Here is a 20,106-nt window from a genome sequence, read left to right on the forward strand (position 1 = left end):
ATATGGTGGTCCTATTGCCAGTCTGTGGAAGATGCAATCAGCCAAAGAGAGCACCGTGGCTCAGCAGTATAGCACTTGGCTTAACGTTTGATAGGTCGATTAATTGCCCCAAGCCATTTGCACTGCTATAAACAGGTGCCAGGATTTGCTATTTCAAGGTAAATGATGTGGGGCTAGCAGTCTCATACCTCAGGACTTGCTGGAAAATTTGAAAGCTGTAACTCTGGAGCCACCCACTTTACAGAGGAAGATGCATGTTAAAATTTTATACACACACACACACACACACACACACACATATATATATATATATATATATATATATATATATATATATATATATATATATATATATATATATATATATATATATATATATATATGTGTGTGTATGTGTGTGTGTAATTGTGTGTGTACGAAGTGAAAATACATTTGTGAAGAATAACAAAAGATATGTTTTGCACATCTTCACAAAAATAGTTTACCTTCGTACATATAACACTATGGATCTTCGCATATATTTGATGCATCACGTCAGTGTGATTGGTTTTCATATATATATATATATATATATATATATATATATATATATATATATATATATATATATATATATATATAACTGGTGAATCATGACTGTTCCTCATATCCAGAAAGCTTCCCCAATATTAGTTTTTTCATACACCCAAACAAAAGGCTAATCAGCAACATGTCAAAGCACCTACGCACTCTGCCATTCACTTCTACCTTGCATGTACTTTCTCGCTTCCCAGTGATTAAAGGACCTTGCTATCCAGTACTCTCTCATTCCATCTATCCAGCTTTTTTCAAGGTCTTCTCTTCCTCCTCCCCCTCCTAAACATTTCTGAAGAAATTTTAGTCTTCTTATGTTAGTGAAAAATATTGTTCACCTACACTCCATCATCCATATTTTTCACACGACTAAACCATCTTAAACCACTGTGATCCACCTTCCCCCCTGCACGAACCTTTCTGCCACTTCTGCATGTCACCGCTCTTCTCACCCTTTCAATTTTACGGATCCTAATTTCAAGCACTCTCATTCGCCCTTTATCCAGAGCCCGTGAAAATATCCCAGCCCACTTGCGGCAATGGATGAGAGGAAATGAGTTTTCCCCTTGCTTTATTAAGGTTCCATTAGTAAAAGGAAGTTATTTATTTTATTTTTTCTCCGGTCATTGTTATTTCACATACAGAAACGTAAAGCCATTTCCTTTGTAAATAAATAGTATAAGGGCAATGAAACCGCTTTTTCCTATGAAATATTCTTACTGTATCCGTGTACATTTCTTTCCGTCATCGAATGTGTTGTACGAAGATGAAGAGTAAAATTTCTCCTAAGACAATGTTTATCTCAACGACAGACTTTCCTTTCTTCTTTTAGGTTTACAATTCCTTTCGCAGATTGCGGATGCATCTACGAAGCCACTTTCTCTTCGTTTCACGGCACCATATGATAACGCTGGTTGAAATCTGCATGCCTTTGATGTACGCTGTAAATAATGCGCCTCGTGGTAATTCGACTGTAGTTGCAACTCGGGAAGAGAAATGGTGGAAAGGCAAAAGAAAGAAGGAAATATCATAAGTGAGTGATCAGATTTCGGGCAATTTGTGTATCGTTATATTCCAAAGAGATGCAGGATCTCATATTACTGAAAATGGATTGGGGGAAGGGTCTCGACGAGGTAACCTCCCCTTAATGTAACCATTTATAATTTCTCTCTCTCTCTCTCTCTCTCTCTCTCTCTCTCTCTCTCTCAAGTAGATCTTTCACAACATTAGCTGCTTTCTGCACTTCTTACCCAGAAGGCTCATCAGCAGTGCATCGAACCATTCTTAGATACACACTGCGCCATCACCCACATCATGCATGCACTCTGACCTTATAGGGTCGATCAAGGCATCTGTCTCATCCTTCAGTCTTTCTCTGACTCTTCCTCATAGGACTTGTAAAACATATACTCTCTTCGCCAAGATTGCCATCCATTCTCTCCACATGACCGGACGATCTATATATATATATATATATATATATATATATATATATATATATATATATATATATATATATATATATATATATATATATATATATACATACACACTTGCAGTTCCTGCAAGAATTCTTTCTCTCTCTCTGTCCATACACTAACACACACACACACACACACACACACACACACATATATATATATATATATATATATATATATATATATATATATATATATATATATATATATATATGTGTGTGTGTGTGTGTGTGTGTGTGTGTGTGTGTGTGTTAGTGTATGGACAGAGAGAGAGAGAGAAATTCTTGCAGGAACTGCAAGTATATATATATATATATATATATATATATATATATATATATATATATATATATATATATATATATATATATATATATATATATATATATATATATATATATATATATATATATATATATATATATATATATATATATATATATATATATATATATATAGATCGTCCGGTCATGTGGAGAGAATGGATGGCAATTATGGCGAAGAGAGTATATGTTTTACAAGTCCTATGAGGAAGAGTCAAAGAAAGACTGAAGGATGAGACAGATGCCTTGATCGACCCTATAAGCGTCAGAGTGCATGCATGATGTGGGTGATGGCGCAGTGTGTATCTAAGAATGGTTCGATGCACTGCTGATGAGCCTTCTGGGTAAGAAGTGCAGAAAGCAGCTAATGTTGTGAAAGATCTACTTGAGAGAGAGAGAGAGAGAGAGAGAGAGAGAGAGAGAGAGAGAGAGAGAGAGAGAGAGAGGGAAATTATATATATATGTGTGTGTGTGTATGCGTGTGTGTGTAGAGAAGAGAGAGAGAGAGAGAATTCTTGCAGGAACTGCATCTTTCCATTGCCCTAAAAGGTCCTTTTCTACCAAGGGATCTATTGTGTGCAGGTCGCTTTTGCAGGACAAGAAAAATGTCTAACATTTTTTGCTGGGTCTAAATTTCATTTTCTACCACGTATCGTTCAGGAGCTAATCGACAGATTTTCATCATAATATCGTCTCTGTTATGCAGATGAAATAATTTCCGTTACAAACGAAGAATTTTTTTTTCGAAAAATGAACAAATTTATGTTACGAATCTAGAGACTGAGGCCTTCTCGTTATTTCAGACTTCAACATGTTGAATTTTTGTGAGCATCGATGACCATTTGTCGCCATGGAAACCATTTCATACATTATCATATTGATTATTTCAACCTTTCAAATGACGAAACCTGATCAGTCAGGCCGTGCAATAGATTCAGTGACCTAACTGAATGATAATAATGATTATCATTCATGCATCAATAACAGTTTTTTGAATTCCGAGTCAAGGAAACGGCTTTTTCTTATATAAACAGATAACCTTTAATAATAATTATATTTATTACTTAAGGTGTTAGTTTTATTTGTGTAGGTTTCATTGGTATTCATTTCAGGTTATACCATCCTTGAGATGTACAGTAGACGAAGTCTATATTTCTGCAACTACAACCTTGGCTGAAAGAGTACCATGGCTATCGTAGTCAAAGCCAAAGCCGAATTTTACTCCGTGAGGTGCTGCCTGAATCCGTTAATGGCGAGCTGAGTTATTTTATATTCTGTAGCACTGAGGACTCTCGCGTGGCACAATGAATAGAATGATCTATCTCTTTCTCTGTCATGTTATTCTCCCTGGAAGAGATTTTGTGCTTTTTTCTTGTATTCATGCTGCTCTTTTCCCTTTAGGCCTCTGTGCAGGTGGTTGTTTTTCCGATTGTCTTGTTCAGCTTAAGCCTAAATATAAAGAGAAAAGCTTCAGCTATACTATATGATACAGTGTTCTGTTATTCTGATTCAGTTCCATTTACCCCTTCTTGAGGTGTCTATCCATAACCTTTTTGCCCTCTAAAAGACCTTGTTTCTTTCTCTCTTGTGTGTAAATTCTTCGTTTCCAGTCAAGTCTCTGTTCTTCAGATTCATATTCCACCTTTGGCGTGGAGGGTCATGCTTTGTTTTCCGTTCATATATGGAATGCGCTGTCTCCATGCGAATATTTGCCGACATAACTTCTATTGTTCCATTTCCAGGCCTCAAAACTTTGGAGAACTCGTGTCATTGTCGTATTGTCAGCAATACAATTAATAAAGACAGTTAGATTAATTCTGGTAATAGGCTACTGCTACGTATAACTAGTTTGTGAGATTAAATTCAGCTGTGTGTAGGTCTAGACCTTATGGGCTGGGTGTTTGTGTATTTACCCCACAGTCTAGAACGTGATTTACCCCTACCTTTATTGTTTACGATCGGTCACCACTGACTCACTAATCTCAAGATGCCTATCAGTTTCAGGTGGTTACCAGATAGGATATTTCGGTATTGTAGTTCGCGCCGCAGCAGAATCTTTTGTTTTGAAGCGAATGTAGTGGTTCTTATTGCACTTTAAAAATATTTTTTTATATACAGTATAAATTGTTTAGATCCTGTAGGTGAAATAACGCAGCCCGGAGGAAGGGGTTATTCTTGCCCATAGAAAGGTTAATTGTGAGGCATTGCTGATCAAGGTACGCTGTAACTGTTAATAAGTGCTGCTTCTGGTGTTCATTTACCAGTAACGTCTTATCACTTCTATTGCTACGACTCATTGATGTTTAAATGACCCCATATATACATCAGACTGATTCAAATTATATACAAGTAATTCCATGGGCAAAAGATCTCTGGAACTGCATTCACTTTATAGAGGAGAAAGTGAAAGGGACAGGCAGCATACCCCAAAGCATCAGTTGGCCACAGCTGCCATCGATTTTGGGTTATTAATAGGTGGCGCCTTGTACAGGTTATCGTGGTGAGCGGGTGACTGCTAGAGTGCTAGATAACTGTTGTGGGGTCACAAGGCACTGACGAGGAGGTCAGCTCAGAAAACAAATGGTTGTAACGTCACCCGGCCGAAGTGTTTTAGCAGGTGAGCATGCGCTTACACTGTAAGCATGCAGGAGGCACCTTTCTGTTCGTACACAGAATGGGGGAAAGTACGAAAAAGCAGCTTTGAAGACAGAGTAATTCAAACATTTCAAGAATTATAAACGGTCTTATTTCCTGGGGTTCCACTCGAGTTGTTTTATTATACCTGACAAGACGTTCTAAACCTCTTTTGGGTTTTGTTTTGGTTTCTTGTAAATAGTGCCTGGAGGAAAAATGGAGAGTAAAGCCATTAAACTATTATACCATTTCGGTTCCCAAACAACAGCATGAGCACTTGTTCGTGGGTCACAATCTTCTCTCCTCCAGATCTTGCTTCGGTAAAGTAGCAGACCAGCAGTAAAAGAATGGTACTAATTTCTAAGGCATTTTCGAAACGTATAAACAAAATGCGAAAACTAATTTCTCTATTTTCCGATGCAATGGTATTTCGCCTTCTATAGTTGGCTAATTTTTCGTATTATGAAATGATTACGTAAATTTATCCTATTTATCTTGTATTCTTGCATTCTTCATTTATTTCATTCTCAGAAAAGTTTTCTCACCTGAATGGCCATCTTTGTGAGTCACCTAGACACACTACACTTTTTTCCATGAACTTCCAGCGACCCTCGTATGTCTTGATCTATTTCCCAGTACTTTTCAACTTTCCTTTCCGTTTAAGAGATTTACAGGAGGAATGGGTGTCTTTGCTAAGGGGTTCCCCATCCCAGCCATCAAGTTACCTGAGATTGTGTCCGGGTCGCGTTTACAGTTACTTAGGACTCATAGTCATTGCTTTATAGCATGGGTAGCAGCGCTACACTACACTGTTTAGTGCAGAGTAGGATATACAGACTAACAGGCAGTCCTTAAGACACAAAGACAAACAGCAGAAGTGAGGTACGAGGGGAGAGAGAGAGAGAGAGAGAGAGAGAGAGAGAGAGAGAGATGTTGGTAAATGAAGCGAAGAGCTGACCAACCAGCTATGAGTACCAAAGGCACAGAATCTCGTCCCGGTCGGTCCGAGTCAGTCGGTACTCGACCTGAAGAAGAAAAAAAAAAAAAGGACTTACGTTCATTTGGAGGAAATGCCTGCAGGGTTCATGACTGAGGCCCGCCATCAATTCCCCCCCCCCAAAAAAAAATAAATTGTGACGTATGAACTCTGGATAAAAGCGGAAAGTTGAGCCTGCAGGAAGAAATTCTAGTCACGAAAAACAAATGATAATACATACAGAACAATTAGATTCCTCGATTCATTATGTGACAGGCTGCTCAAGTCCCCCATCAAAAATAGTGAGAAGGAAGGGACAGACAAGCTTTATAAAAAGCTGCGAGTTTATGGTATAATGATTATATATGGGTCATGAATAACAAAAATTTTTAAAAATTGTGCATGGCTTAAAGGTAATGAAAACGATGTGAGGCTAACTTATATACTGCATTTGCAAAATGTGAATAGCATGGTGATATGAGGAACTCAACTTCTACATAAAAGTATTCATGAGATAAGAATAACAAAGCTCTTAGGGAAAACACTGGATAGGAAGAAAGAAATCTCAGGATTTGTCTGATAAAGTACGTAGACAGAAAGCTGTGACTTTCAATCGTCACCCCTGAAAGGGAGCCACTGCTTACAGGAATATATTGCGCGCTCACGCTCACACACAAGATGCAGTCATTCAAATCCGACACAGCTTCTTATGCACTACCATCCAAGTGGTTTATAAAGATTCTAGTATAGGAAAAATGTGGGTTTTCCTTTATTTGAATGGTGATAGATCAGCCTGCTGTGCTGTCGAAGTTGCAGCATAAACAAGGAAAAGTTCATTCATTCTGAGTGGGACCATCTCAGTAAGATCCTGACAAATGTGCGCGGTTCCAACATTGTCAACTCAACTGGTGGAATTTTGATTTATGGATGGACATACTCGCATCTTCAGTGTAGACAAGTTGCATGTACTGATGCTGAGTAAGCTAGATTGCTATTATATAAGTTGAATAATATTAAAGGTATTTAACATAAATTATAGCGAAGCGAAAATTCGTAGGACGAATCTTCTCAGATAGTTTTTCAACAGAGCAGCGAAATCTAATAGTAACTAAGAATCCGAATGCAGCAGCAGTTTAAGGCAGAAACTGCAGGAAATGGCTGTCGTTAGACTTCTGTTTTCATCAGATGTATTATCTAGTAATTTCTTTAAAGAGAATTCGGCCATCGCCCCTTTAGCCTTCGAATAACGATTTACCAATCTGTTATTCTTTTACCACTTTATTTTACTTTACATTTAAACTAACGCTTCCACCTACCTTTAGAAGGTAATAACTGAAATTCCATGACTTCTCGTATTGTAACGCCAGATTAACATAGATATAGATCAAAGTCATAGATATTTCAGGATGATCCTTCTGTAGCTATACTGTTTCTTGTCAGAAGGTTAAAGAGCTTCTCCCGAAGCGGAATTGCAGCATCCTATTTCTCTCAAATTAATTGATTCATTTTCTCCAGGGCTTGCAGACCGCCATTAGGGAGAAACCCAATAACGAGTCATTTGTTTGAAGGTAAGTACTCCAGGGCGGTTGCCTGTGAGGGTATCTTGGTTTTTGCTTGTTTAGTGCGTCGTTTCATTTCTATTTATTCGTTTTAGCATTTTACCCTGTAGAAATTTTCAAGATTAATTAATTTCAAAGAGAATAGTTCTATGAACTATACAAATGACTCCAGCTAATATCCAATCATAGATGACACTGTTAGATTTATTGTTAAAAAGCAGCAATTGAAAATATGTATTCGCTAACTTCATACGTTTGCGATGATAGAATTCAGATGCACAATATTCTGTATAATTCTAGTTTCTCAGGAATATCATTTGTTGCTAAGACGAATATTATAATAAGCTGCAAAGCTTTTCAATTTCCTTTCTCCATTTTCATTCGTTTCTTGCAAATGATTGTCATTGAAAGTGGGCGGGTTACTCCCGGAGGTTTTCCACCGTATTCTTTTAGCACAAACGTTCAACTGATTTTCTTTTCTTAAACAGAACTTAAGTGAGTGCACAAAGATTCATAATACTAGAGATTGAAGATCAGAGATTAAGCGTTGTTTTACTAAAAGCTCCTCTATTTTCACGTTAATGAATTTGTAATATATGTCTGTAATACTAAAATAACTAAAGCCATTTACTGATAAATCCAAACAAATTATATATATATATATATATATATATATATATATATATATATATATATATATATATATATATATATATATATGTGTGTGTGTGTGTGTGTGTGTGTGTGTGTGTGTGTGTGTGTGTACGTGCGAATCCCACAAGAGAATAACAAGCAGTGGTCAGTACCAAACGCTTGCACACTTATCCGCGCATCGTCGGGGCACAAATGAGATACAGTTTAGAAGAGTGGTAAATAAGTAAACAAAGGGAACAAGAACCACCAGATGTTTATTTGTCAAATGGTTTAATAAAGAAAGAGTTAAACCAGTCCATAGTTCCCTGACACGAGACAGCTAAAAGGAATGTCACTGAAACTTGTTTTATCAAGTCAGCCATTGGTAGTGTTTTAAGCTTGTTGATGAATGTAAGTGCAGAAATTAGCATTTGTATGTATTCACATTTTGCATGTTTGTTCGGATATATGGATACCCTTCCGTAGTTCTTAGCGTCAGGAATGTTGTTTCAGCTCGTGACCGGATTATCCCTGAATATCTCTTTCCCTACAGCCCTTTGACAATTAAACATCTGGTGGTTCTTGTTTCTTTTGTTTATGTTTTCACCGTTCCTCTAGACTGTGACTCATTTGTATCCAGACGATGCGTGAATGAATAAATGCGAAAACAATTGGTACTGAACTTCTGCCTGTTATTTTCTCGTGTGTTCGTTTATACCAAGTCAGAGCATCTTAGTGATTTTTAGCACACACACACACACAAACACATATGTGTGTGTGTGTGTGTGTGTGTGTATAACTGAATCACGAAAATATGGAACGTGATGAATATATATAAATAAAGATAAAATCCACGGAGGAAAGGGAAACACCAGAGTGCTGCGAGGCCTTTCGACTCTAAGTAAAGGACGAAAGAGTCGAAAGGCCTCTCAGCACTCCAGTGTTTCCCTTTCCTTCTTGGATTTTTTATCTATATATATATATATATATATATATATATATATATATATATATATATATATATATATTAAACACGTATTCTAGATATCAAACCAGTACCTCTTATATATCAAACCCATTTCTTATCTCCCATTTCAGATCTCCCTTCAAAACTTCCTAATTGCAGATACCTTCCTCTGAGCTATCATTCACAGTTCTCTCTACGTGTCCAAACCATAAAAAAAAAATCCTCTGATCCATCTTGTCAAATATATTAACTCTTAACTTCCAGCTTCGTCGTATCTGTGTTTCTAAACCTTTCAGCTTTCTTTAAACGCATATGATATACTATGCAAGTAACTCATCTGGTCAGCTTCCGCATTTTGTCTCGGTTGCACTCAACATCCAAACTTCACATCCTTAAAAGAGAGGCAGCTCAGCAGCGCTCCTCTTTAAGCCCTTTCGTGGAGATCGCACTGCTTTCCAGCTTCGCTTCTGTTATTCCTGTCTTTTCATTTCCTACCGTCATCTGTTGTTTTTACTTCTACATAAGTAAATGAAACATTCATATCTTGTTATAATGTGGTTTTCGGATTCCACAATAAGCTGTAGGTCCCATTGCTAGGTAACCAATTACTTCTTAGTGACGTAAAATAAGTCTAATCCTTCGGGCCAGCCTTAGGAGAGCTGTTAATCAGCTCAGAGGTCTGCTTAAAGTAAGGTATACTTAGCCACTTTCCTCCACTAAAATATCTCACGTATATATCGCCGAGTATTATAGAACTTTTAATAGACCCTGACGTGTGCAGAAGTAATCTGCATCACATTCAGGTGAGTTTGATGTCCACAAAGAATGCACACACATTAAGAAATGAAATAAAAAAACTACAAAAAAACAATGAAATTTTCTTGTCTCGCAAAAAACACTGTTATTGCAACTCGACTCCAGGGTAACAAAGCCTATAAATCAAAATTAAATAAATTTTTTTCTCTCTCTCTCTCTCTCTCTCTCTCTCTCTCTCTCTCTCTCTCTCTCTCTCTCTCTCCCCCAGTTATACATGAATACTTTTACGAATTTGGCTAGAGATTTAGACCAGAAATAGACACAAGTAAATTCTTTATTGTATGTAACACTCAGCAAACAAACCTCGATCACATACAATAATAGTATGATGATCAAGTGACATACACAGACATTATATAAATATATATATATATATATATATATATATATATATATATATATATATATGTATGTATGTATACATTTGTGCGTGTGTGCCTGTATTATGTCATCTTCCAACATACACTAAACCAAAATGATAATCTTGTATTCATCATTCGTTGATGTGTCATAACACAGACATACAGATACATATAGACAAGTACTTCATATATATATATATATATATATATATATATATATATATATATACATATATATTATATATATATACATACAATATATAATATAAATCCTCTCTCTCTCTCTCTCTCTCTCTCTCTCTCTCTCTCTCTCTCTAGGGAGATGTTTGGACGCATCTGGCAGAAAATTAAACGAAAATAATCGATATAATGCAGAAAATGTCCGGTCAGCATTCCTTATTACGTAACGTCCTTGTTGTATGTTCCTGCTTAAAATCATTTAGGGAAACGTATTTCTGTGATGATCATTCAGTATTCGATCTAAAAGCTAATTAACAACACGAAAAAGAGGAAGGAATGTACAAAAATCTCAACACAAAATGCACGAAACGGCAACCGGGAACACCAACTACGGAGACCGAAAATCGATATTTTTTGTAGAGTGGTTCTTCTACTAACGCACCAGATTTCGATTTTCGGAGTAGCAGCCAGCCAGCTTCCTCGTACGGTTTGCGAGACCCACGAAAGTTCAATAACCTTGGGATACTTTGTAACACGGAAATGAGGGCTAAAAGTAAATAACCGGATATCAGGACGAAGAGGCAAGAGGAGTTGAGCGAAAAAAAGGTTTCAGAAAATGGAAATCCCCGATGAGAGAGAGAGAGAGAGAGAGAGAGAGAGAGAGAGAGAGAGAGAGAGAGAGAGAGAGAATCCAATATCTAAATCACGTTCAGTGATTCTTTTGAAAGAAACAAACTCTGTTATTTTCGACATTCTGGTACTCTGTACAACGAGAAAAATAGTAGTAAACAGTAATTCCCATTGGATTTTTCTGCCGGGATTCGAGAGTATAACCAAATTTATACTTTGTTAATCGAACTTCGACTTGGTCTAAGATAGGATGACAATCCACTTTTGCTCTGCTGACTCCCAGGTCTCATCATCACCGACCCGCTCCATTGGCTTTAGGTCCTCACTGAGACACAGTGCCTCTCGATCTAGTTATGGGAAACTTCAATGTCCACAGCAAGTGTATACTGCTGGCCTTCTTTCCTTCATCTATACTGAATCTGCCGACTGGTTTTCGAAAGTCCCTCCGTCATGCTTTCAGTTGCGACTTGGGTATTCTGTCCTCCTCCATACGAGCTGCCTTTGTGAATTTATGAAATTCTAAATGAAGTTGCGCTTTAGTTGTCTCTCAAGTTCATAAGTATGCCGTCTAAATACTGTGCTTTCGTGAAGCTCCGAATTTCGGTAACATTTTTCAAGTTTCATACCCATAGAGCGTTCTTGGTTGGATGCTCTTGATATTCCCCCTTCTCTTGGAAGCAAACTGCGGTAGGACTGTCTTTTAGTGGCCAATGCAGTGTGCACCTTTTAATTCGGCAACAGAATGCCAAAAGTCTCCTAAATTCGCCACCTTATATTTTAACAGGAGTAAAGAAGGACCTTGGGACTAAAGAACCTTCCCTGCGGTATCGTGCGTCATATTAGCACCTACTGAGGACTGCTACTTCTTTTCAACAAAGGCTCTTTTGTTTTTTATAAGGACAGATGTGTTTTATGGTTGTTTTTTGTTTGTTAGTATACTGTATATTTTGTTTATTTCATCGGCACTGATTGTAACTGAAATCTGTGACCGGGTTTACAATAGAACAAGAAAGCAAAAACTATTTTCTTTCGCCTTTATTGAAACGTACCGAGTACAGCAGATATTTGATCAACTAATGGATTAACGAGGGACATTTAAGATTTTTTCCTTCGGGGAGAGAGAGAGAGAGAGAGAGAGAGAGAGAGAGAGAGAGAGAGAGAGACGTTTGTTAGATCCATTTTACACATTAGCCGTTGCAAAATGAAGGGAAAATATAACAGGTTGCACTGGTTACCGGATTCACTGAATATCTTAATACTTAAGTCCATGCTCCTACTAATACCATTATGATTTTTAGGCACTAGAAACGCCATTACAATAATTGCTGCTATTGTTCTCATCATTTCAGCAGTTCCTTGTTGGGGGAGTGGGTTCCGTTCTCAGCTAGCACTCTGCTGGCCGCGAGTTCGAATCTCCGACCGGCTAATGAAGAATAAGAGGAATTCATTTCTGGTGACAGAAATTAATTTCTCTTTATAATGTGGTTCGGATTCCACAATAAGCTGTAGGTCCCGTTGCTAGGTAACCAATTGGTTCTTAGCCACGTAAAATAAATCTAATCCTTCGGGCCAGCCGTAGGAGAGCTGTTAATCAGCTCAGTGGTCTGGTTAAACTAAGATATACTTCATCATTTCAGCAATAAAGTTACTACTGCCATCATGAAACACTGACAATGTTCAAACTGTTTGTCTCCTTGATCCGACTGTGGGACATTAGCGAAAAACACAACGAGTTTTTCAACGAGTGAAAGACTGTCAAATGATCCGTTGATTTTAAAAATATACAAAATGATAACGTAAATAAATAAATACGTAATAAATCGATGAAACAATACTTCTTGGTAAAATAAAAAAAAAAAAAGTAAAGCATATTCTTCGTCACTCATGTGAATGAGGTTTCACGTCACTCAGCGGATGTGCATTATCAGCCGCGCGATGATAAAAGGGAGTCAAGAGCAATAATGTTGTGCGTGCCGATTAGGGGACTGTACATCCATATTCAGCATATTGCTTCCAGAGCTACTTACTTATTCGCTGCTGTGCTAAAAACAAAAGTCCAGTGAGTCAAATGTAGGCTTATGTTTATTCATTTTGGCTGTCATTTATTTAATTATTTACCTATCTATCTATGTTAATGGGTTAGTGTTCTCAAAATATTACAACCAATACGAAGCACACGTCACAGCCAGGTGCTATGTCAATGCCCACTACTATTTACAGTTATGCATTTGCTTTGTTAAAGTTATGTATGTATGTATGTATATATATATATATATACACTATATATATATATATATATATATATATATATATATATATATATATATATATATATATATATATATATATATATTTACGTAACTAAATATATATTGACAATCTTTTTTACTCAAGTATTCCGCTGAACCCTCCCAATTTTATGCATTCAAATAAGCAGTTGTCTCATTTATATATTCAAGAAAAATGTCGGAAAGTTTCCTTGTTGATTATGATTTAATTTTACAGTTTTTGTAAATGTTAAATGTGAAGGGCTGGCATCCACAGAAAACCAAATTTTACAGATCATTTTAAGCGCGCGCGCTCGCGTGTGTGTGTAAGAAGAGAGCGATATGAACACTTAAGTGCATAAACTGATGTAAGCAGACTGTATCATGCTAAACTGATTATATACATACACATATATATATATATATATATATATATATATATATATATATATATATATATATATATATATATATATATATATATATATATATATAATTATATATATATATGTGTGTTTTTGTAAAATTACTACCCATAGACCCCTACGAGGGAGTTAGAGATTAAAATCTGAGGAGAGAAAAGCAAAAGTCATTTGACTCCTTACAACAGTTACTAAACAAACAGATCAGAGAAACCACAAAAGCTATTCCCTGAGAAGTGACACCGCTTACAAGCGAGTAGTGACGTCACTCCGTCCTCTGTTACCAGCGAGTTAGCATGGGTAAATCCAATGTGTAACTTAAGATTTCTCTCCACGCGGTACGTATTATTCTTATCCGGATTCACATGAATACAAGAGGGAGATGTGGTGGTGAAGGACATGTATAATCTCTTGGTGTGAAGACAGAATCACTTTAACATGAAAGAGGAGGTTATCCTTTCACCCAGGAAGAAGCCGAGTCACAGCGTCCATGCTCCAAGTCACTCCTACACCTACTTATAAAGGTCTGCTTCCGCACTTCCTTTGCCGCATGTTCTTGAACAGCAGCCAGCAGTTACCATTCAAAAATGACACCGGGAAGCAGGGAGAGACCATGATGCATTAAAAATTGTAACTCAAAGGGATAATCATTCAACAGTGGCATAAAAGAGAAATTAAAAAGGCAATTATTCAGAAACAAAAATAACTCACGATGAGAATCTTTCGACAACATCAAGGAAGGGAAAACAAAACAAGAGAATGAAAACTGATCAGAGGTATATAAACAAATCCAGTTCACTCGTCTGACTTTTATAGCTCGCAGACATTGAAAAAGGCCAAATGAGCACTCCCTGAGCACTTCATCAAGGTTTCTTAGATTATTAGACGTTAACAAGGTTAGGGTCGGGCCATCTTTAATTATCAACGTAAATGATCCTTGAAGAATAGGAATTTACATAACTTTCAACCAGATATATAAGAAAGAAAAATAGTTTCTGTTCCATAAAATCTGGCATGTGGAGTTTGTTCTAAGAAGTATTTTGAACCTACAAAGATGTTTTATGGGATTAGTATCCCAAAATTAGTATGCATATCATTTATAATGTATGGTGTTGCATCTGATGATTCAACGCCACGCGATGATAGAACGGTGGTTCAACAATCACTTTTTCCCTGTTTTACGCTGTGTCAGCCTTGTTGACTTTTGTCTGTTTAAGCAACAGTTATTATTCGCAATACAGACACTGACCTTCACCTTTCTATTCCATTATGCGAGCATCTTCATACTGCTCGTATAATGGTGACACAATAGGCCTACATAAAGTAAACAGAAGAATATTGACAGTCCTATAATGTGTTGACGTACATTCCTCTTGGTGGAAGGCACTCATGATAACAGTTTGAAATTCTGCCCAGTTTGGGCCAGGGAGGCAATGAACAGTTCTGATCCAAAAAACGGTTTTTGCCCCTACCTGTATCTTGCAACTGTGGAAGTTTCACAACACTTAGTAATATCAAAGGAGAGTCCCTACGAAAAGGTGGCCTTTCTGCACAAGGTCCATTGTCAATGTCTACCTGAGCTCTCAGGCTCACCTCACTATATGGGGGAAGCATGTGCAGCCAAACCTCTAATACTGTAGTAGCTGTTGAAATAGTCACAAACAATTATCACAAGTATACTACCAGTGTTTTACAATATCATTTCACCTTCTAAGTGCTTACAAGATCAAAGCTTCAGCATCTCAACCAACAAAGCATTAATCCCCCCACAAAAAGCAAACAGAAATGGTTTTGTTTGGTTCTGGGTTTATTAGCTGTGATTGGATTGATTTATAGCCGCCTGGTCTATAGTGGGAAGAAGCTAAGTTTCACCCAGGCTGCAAGTCAAAATTCCTTAAGGAATTCCATAGTCTTCCTTAAGGAATACCATAATCATCTCCACGCTGCAGAGAAAGTAAAACGTGATGATAAGCAGAAGGCTTACCAGGGATCTGCTCACAACGAAGCGTTTGACGATGTTTCAGCATTCGTCTTTGAGCTTATTAGTGACAGAAATGGGATCATAGGACTATCCTCCCTGTGACTGCACTGACAAACTAAATGAATGTACATTTCCAAACAGAGATTATTGTAGTAAGAAACTAATGAAGCAACTACAGAATCATCGACTCTGGATCTAGCATTGTTTTCAGCAAAATCGATGTTTATAACAATGGTTTCTAGCTGATGCCGTTTCACATGCATACATGTTGTTAGCGGTGACAAAACTCTGTTTGTTACCCTCCTCCTGCATGGCTTTATATGCCGGGCCTTCAAGGAGATTCGGGTTCTTACTTGGCCACCTGCTCCAGATGATCTCGAAGTAAGGCCTGACCTTCCTCCATCAGAGCTGATGAAGATGAGGCGGCGTCTTGTCCTATCAGTTGGCTAAAATTTTCAATTGGAAACCCACACACATTAGGTTATTAACATCTAAAAAAATTAGACATTAGTTTTTTTTGTTTAAGTACTCCGGGGCTTCACGTGGGGCCTATTTGGCTGCCCCTCAGTAAAGGATAGATATCGTCACTTGAATTGTCAGCACAAATAATTTGCTTATTTGCTATCGAGAAGGTGTCAGATGCTAATTTTAACCATCCAGTGAACATCATCCTTATCAGACATAATGCAGAAAGTAGGAGGCAGAGATTAAGTTCTCTCAACGATAGGGAGGTAAACAGCGCAGAAAACGTGAAAAAAAGGTTTGGATAATCTCTACCTTAGTCTCTCCAATTTCGTAATTTATTAGTCCCCGTAACTAAGTTGAACACACCTTAATCTTACAGGGTATTTTCGGAGCAACAGCCCTTGCTGGCATAAGGCTAGTTTAATTTAACAACAGCAATAGCACTTGAAAGTATTTGGATATTGCTGTGGCGATTCTGAGGGTTCCACTCTCTTAATATTGTCTCTTGCTTCTCTTTAAGATGAGAACAAAAAGTGTAAATACAACAGAGAAATTTATTTAGAATACAACAGAATTAATCTCTTAATAATTCTTTATTGAAGACGTTACATTTGGTATATTAGAGCTCAACTAGAACAACCAATTTAATGGCTTTTGCGGTGATGTTCTATTTTCTAAACTGACGGAATTAAAAGCAATGTTCAGCAGAAGAAGAAAAAAGGCTAACCTGAACAACAAAAATAACATTCCATATAGAGTTGTGGAAATATTATTGTCACACCCAAGTCAATTTTAACAAAAAATTGCTAAGATTACACACGGTTAACGAGAAACGTCAGAAATACACTTCTAGGGCTTAGATATATGACTTTCCATTCACGTTCGATACAAACATTCAGCTAAATCCACCAAAGAATATGGTGGGTTTCTGAAAACCTATTTGCCTCCCTATGCTTAATCTGTCCTCGCTGCGGGAGGCCTCAGAAGCCGGCTGCTGAATGTTCACTGTCTTTTCCTTGTTTGATATATATACAGTATATTTTTTTTTACAGTCTTACGGGCTGCTCTAGGAGCAAGAGCCCGTGCTAGCACAAGGCCAGCTAAATCTAAAACAACAACATTTTACAGTCTGTTCAACATTCTAAGATCGCTGGGGTGGAGCCAGGAAAAGAATGCAGCGGTGTCAAACGTCTCGTTATGATTAAAAGTTTTGCCTTGTTAGAGCTCGTTCAAGTGAAATTTAAAAAAGAAATGTTATTCATTTAAAGATAACATCGAAGCATATTAGGCTTCACATACTTGCGGTACAAGTCTAATCTATCTTCATAAAAACAAAGAGACATGGCATAATTTTTGGCCGCCGCTGCCAAACCTCAGTTTCACTGACACGTGGTCAGCGGGGGCATTTAAATGGCCAGCTCGATCTGAAACAACAACCGTGGTCAGCCTCAAGCAGCCAGTTACTGGACAGTACTGATAGCCCTTGAAGGGATAGCCAAAGCGGATCAAATGTCCTCACAGCCAACATCTTTACTCCCAGGTCAAGTAAACTGTCTATAACATTTTAAAAATTTCATATTAAAGAAACAACAAGGGTGCCCTGTAATTAATGGTAATTTATTTTTCTCTCCTAAATGATAAGTAGCTTATTTAACCTGCAGATGCACTGAAAAAATAGGGTCACGAACTATAAATAAATGCTAATATGGAATATGGACAATAATCAAATGGCTTGGAAAGCCATTCCTGCCGAACCACCCACAAATATTGTAAGAGTTAATGCATTAAACACATTATGGTATTATTATAAGAACTATGATTTGTTATTTCCAAAAAGCACAAAAAGAAAGGAAAATCGTTAAGAACAACCAAAAATTACTCGTTGTTTCTTTAGAAAACGAAGTACAGTAAATGACAGCTCTCAGGTAAAGCCATAAACAAGGGATTAACCTCGAGGGTGAGATTTAAAAGGATAATAGATCTGGCAACGCTTTCTTCTTTTCCTGGCCCCACCCTAGCCTTCTTAGAATGTTGAGCAGACTATAACTGGTGTAACGATCTAATTGGAAGTTTCAGCTATCTATAATGTTTTTCATAGAAGCATCCAGCGGATTACTGATCAAACACCTGCCGTTTTGGCTAATTCGCCGGACACCGTAACGTTTCCTCCGATGAAATGACTGGGTAAAATGCCAAACACCAACGTCTTATAATCTAAGCCACAGAAGTCTCCAGTAAGTAGTTTCTTATGGCAAGACTAGACCAGCGATGAATACGATCAATGAGTCACTGTAAGAGAAGATGGAAATCGATTATGTCAATCAAAGAGCGGATTATTTGCCGGACTTGAAATATTGAGGATAACCTACTCAAGAGGGTACAGAGTAATCTTCTTCGAGTGAGAGAAAAATTATGAAGTCCTCTTCAGTTGCCTTAGAAAGATTAAAACTGATGAAGTTTGAATAAGTATTTAGTAACTAACGAGCGAACAATATACAAAATATCTAATATATCATTATGATGTATAAAAATCACAATGTAAGGAAGTATGCGGCTTCTCCAAACAACGGATAGAAAGATTTTGTTAAATTTTAGAATAAGTTCATCGCTCTCTTTAACGTTACATTATCGCTTTAAAACCTCTACATGTCTTCTTACAATAGCAATTTATCCAAGTAATCTATCCTGAATTTTGTCTTACTCTTTTGACAGTTTCAGGAAGAAGGGAGGAAGGTACGTCGGTCTAACGCCAAACGAATCGATGGGACCATCTCTTAAAAACCCGACGGTTATGGTGGGAATCGTGGAAAAAGACACCGGTGTATGTTAATCTTTATGCAGCGCTTTGCATCTATATACAGTTCCTCCATTTATTTCACATGTTCAAGCTTTTATCTTTTATTTGTTTAGAGATTTTAACTTCAGTTTTCCCTATAAATCCTCATATGTTCCACACATTTAGTAGTGTTCCATATGTTGCTCCAACTTCCTCACTCATTTTTTAAACAGGCAATATCTGTCACACTCCTTTGGGAGTGTATCTATTCTCTACACCTACATGTGTGGGTAACGCCTCTCATGCTTTCAGTAAGGCTTACATAGTCTCTCATCCTGGCCTTTGATTAAAGTTCTAATCTCTTGTAGGTTCGCATTCCCGTGCAATTTCTTACTAACAGGTTCAAATCTTTCCAACACAGTATCAAATATTTCATCTTATCTGCTTGTTAGTGACAAACTAGGTGGCTCTTCTAAACTGTCATTATATACCGGCAGGGTTATTTATCTTCTTAACTTCTTCCTTAATTAAGTTATTGTTCATTCATTCAATCTTTCTCGACCTTTACAGAGAGGCCTTTATGTTGCTTCACATACCAGATTCGTACGGTCTGCTGCAGGTTTCAATGATGCTTGATTTTTATTTACAAGGCATTTACATTGCTATCACGCTTTCTGTGCATTCAATGTCTTTTTCAACCTGTTTCATGGGCTGATGCTGACAGAGGGGTGGGAGCTCCAGAAATTTCATCCCCTCTGACATTTATTGGTAGTCATCTATCAAATCACTGGCTATAAACAGTCGTGAAGATGCGCCAACCAAAATATTTTAGTTGCTTTTATAGTTGTCACTTAATCCAGTCAGCAATATACTTTCCTCAAATGCCCTGTTCTTCCCTTGGCATTACTCATGTCATCAGCTGGTCTTTAACTAACAGCTGTCTTCCACAGGTATTCCAGATGCAATACAGTAGCGCGTACCGTTGAGGTCTTGCAATCTCTGTTGCCACTTCTCACTCAGTCTGTCAACTAACATACATTATGTATCCTCTGAGACCTGTT

This window comes from Macrobrachium rosenbergii, chromosome 27, assembly GCF_040412425.1.
Source record: "Macrobrachium rosenbergii isolate ZJJX-2024 chromosome 27, ASM4041242v1, whole genome shotgun sequence".
Lineage (NCBI taxonomy): Eukaryota > Metazoa > Arthropoda > Malacostraca > Decapoda > Palaemonidae > Macrobrachium > Macrobrachium rosenbergii.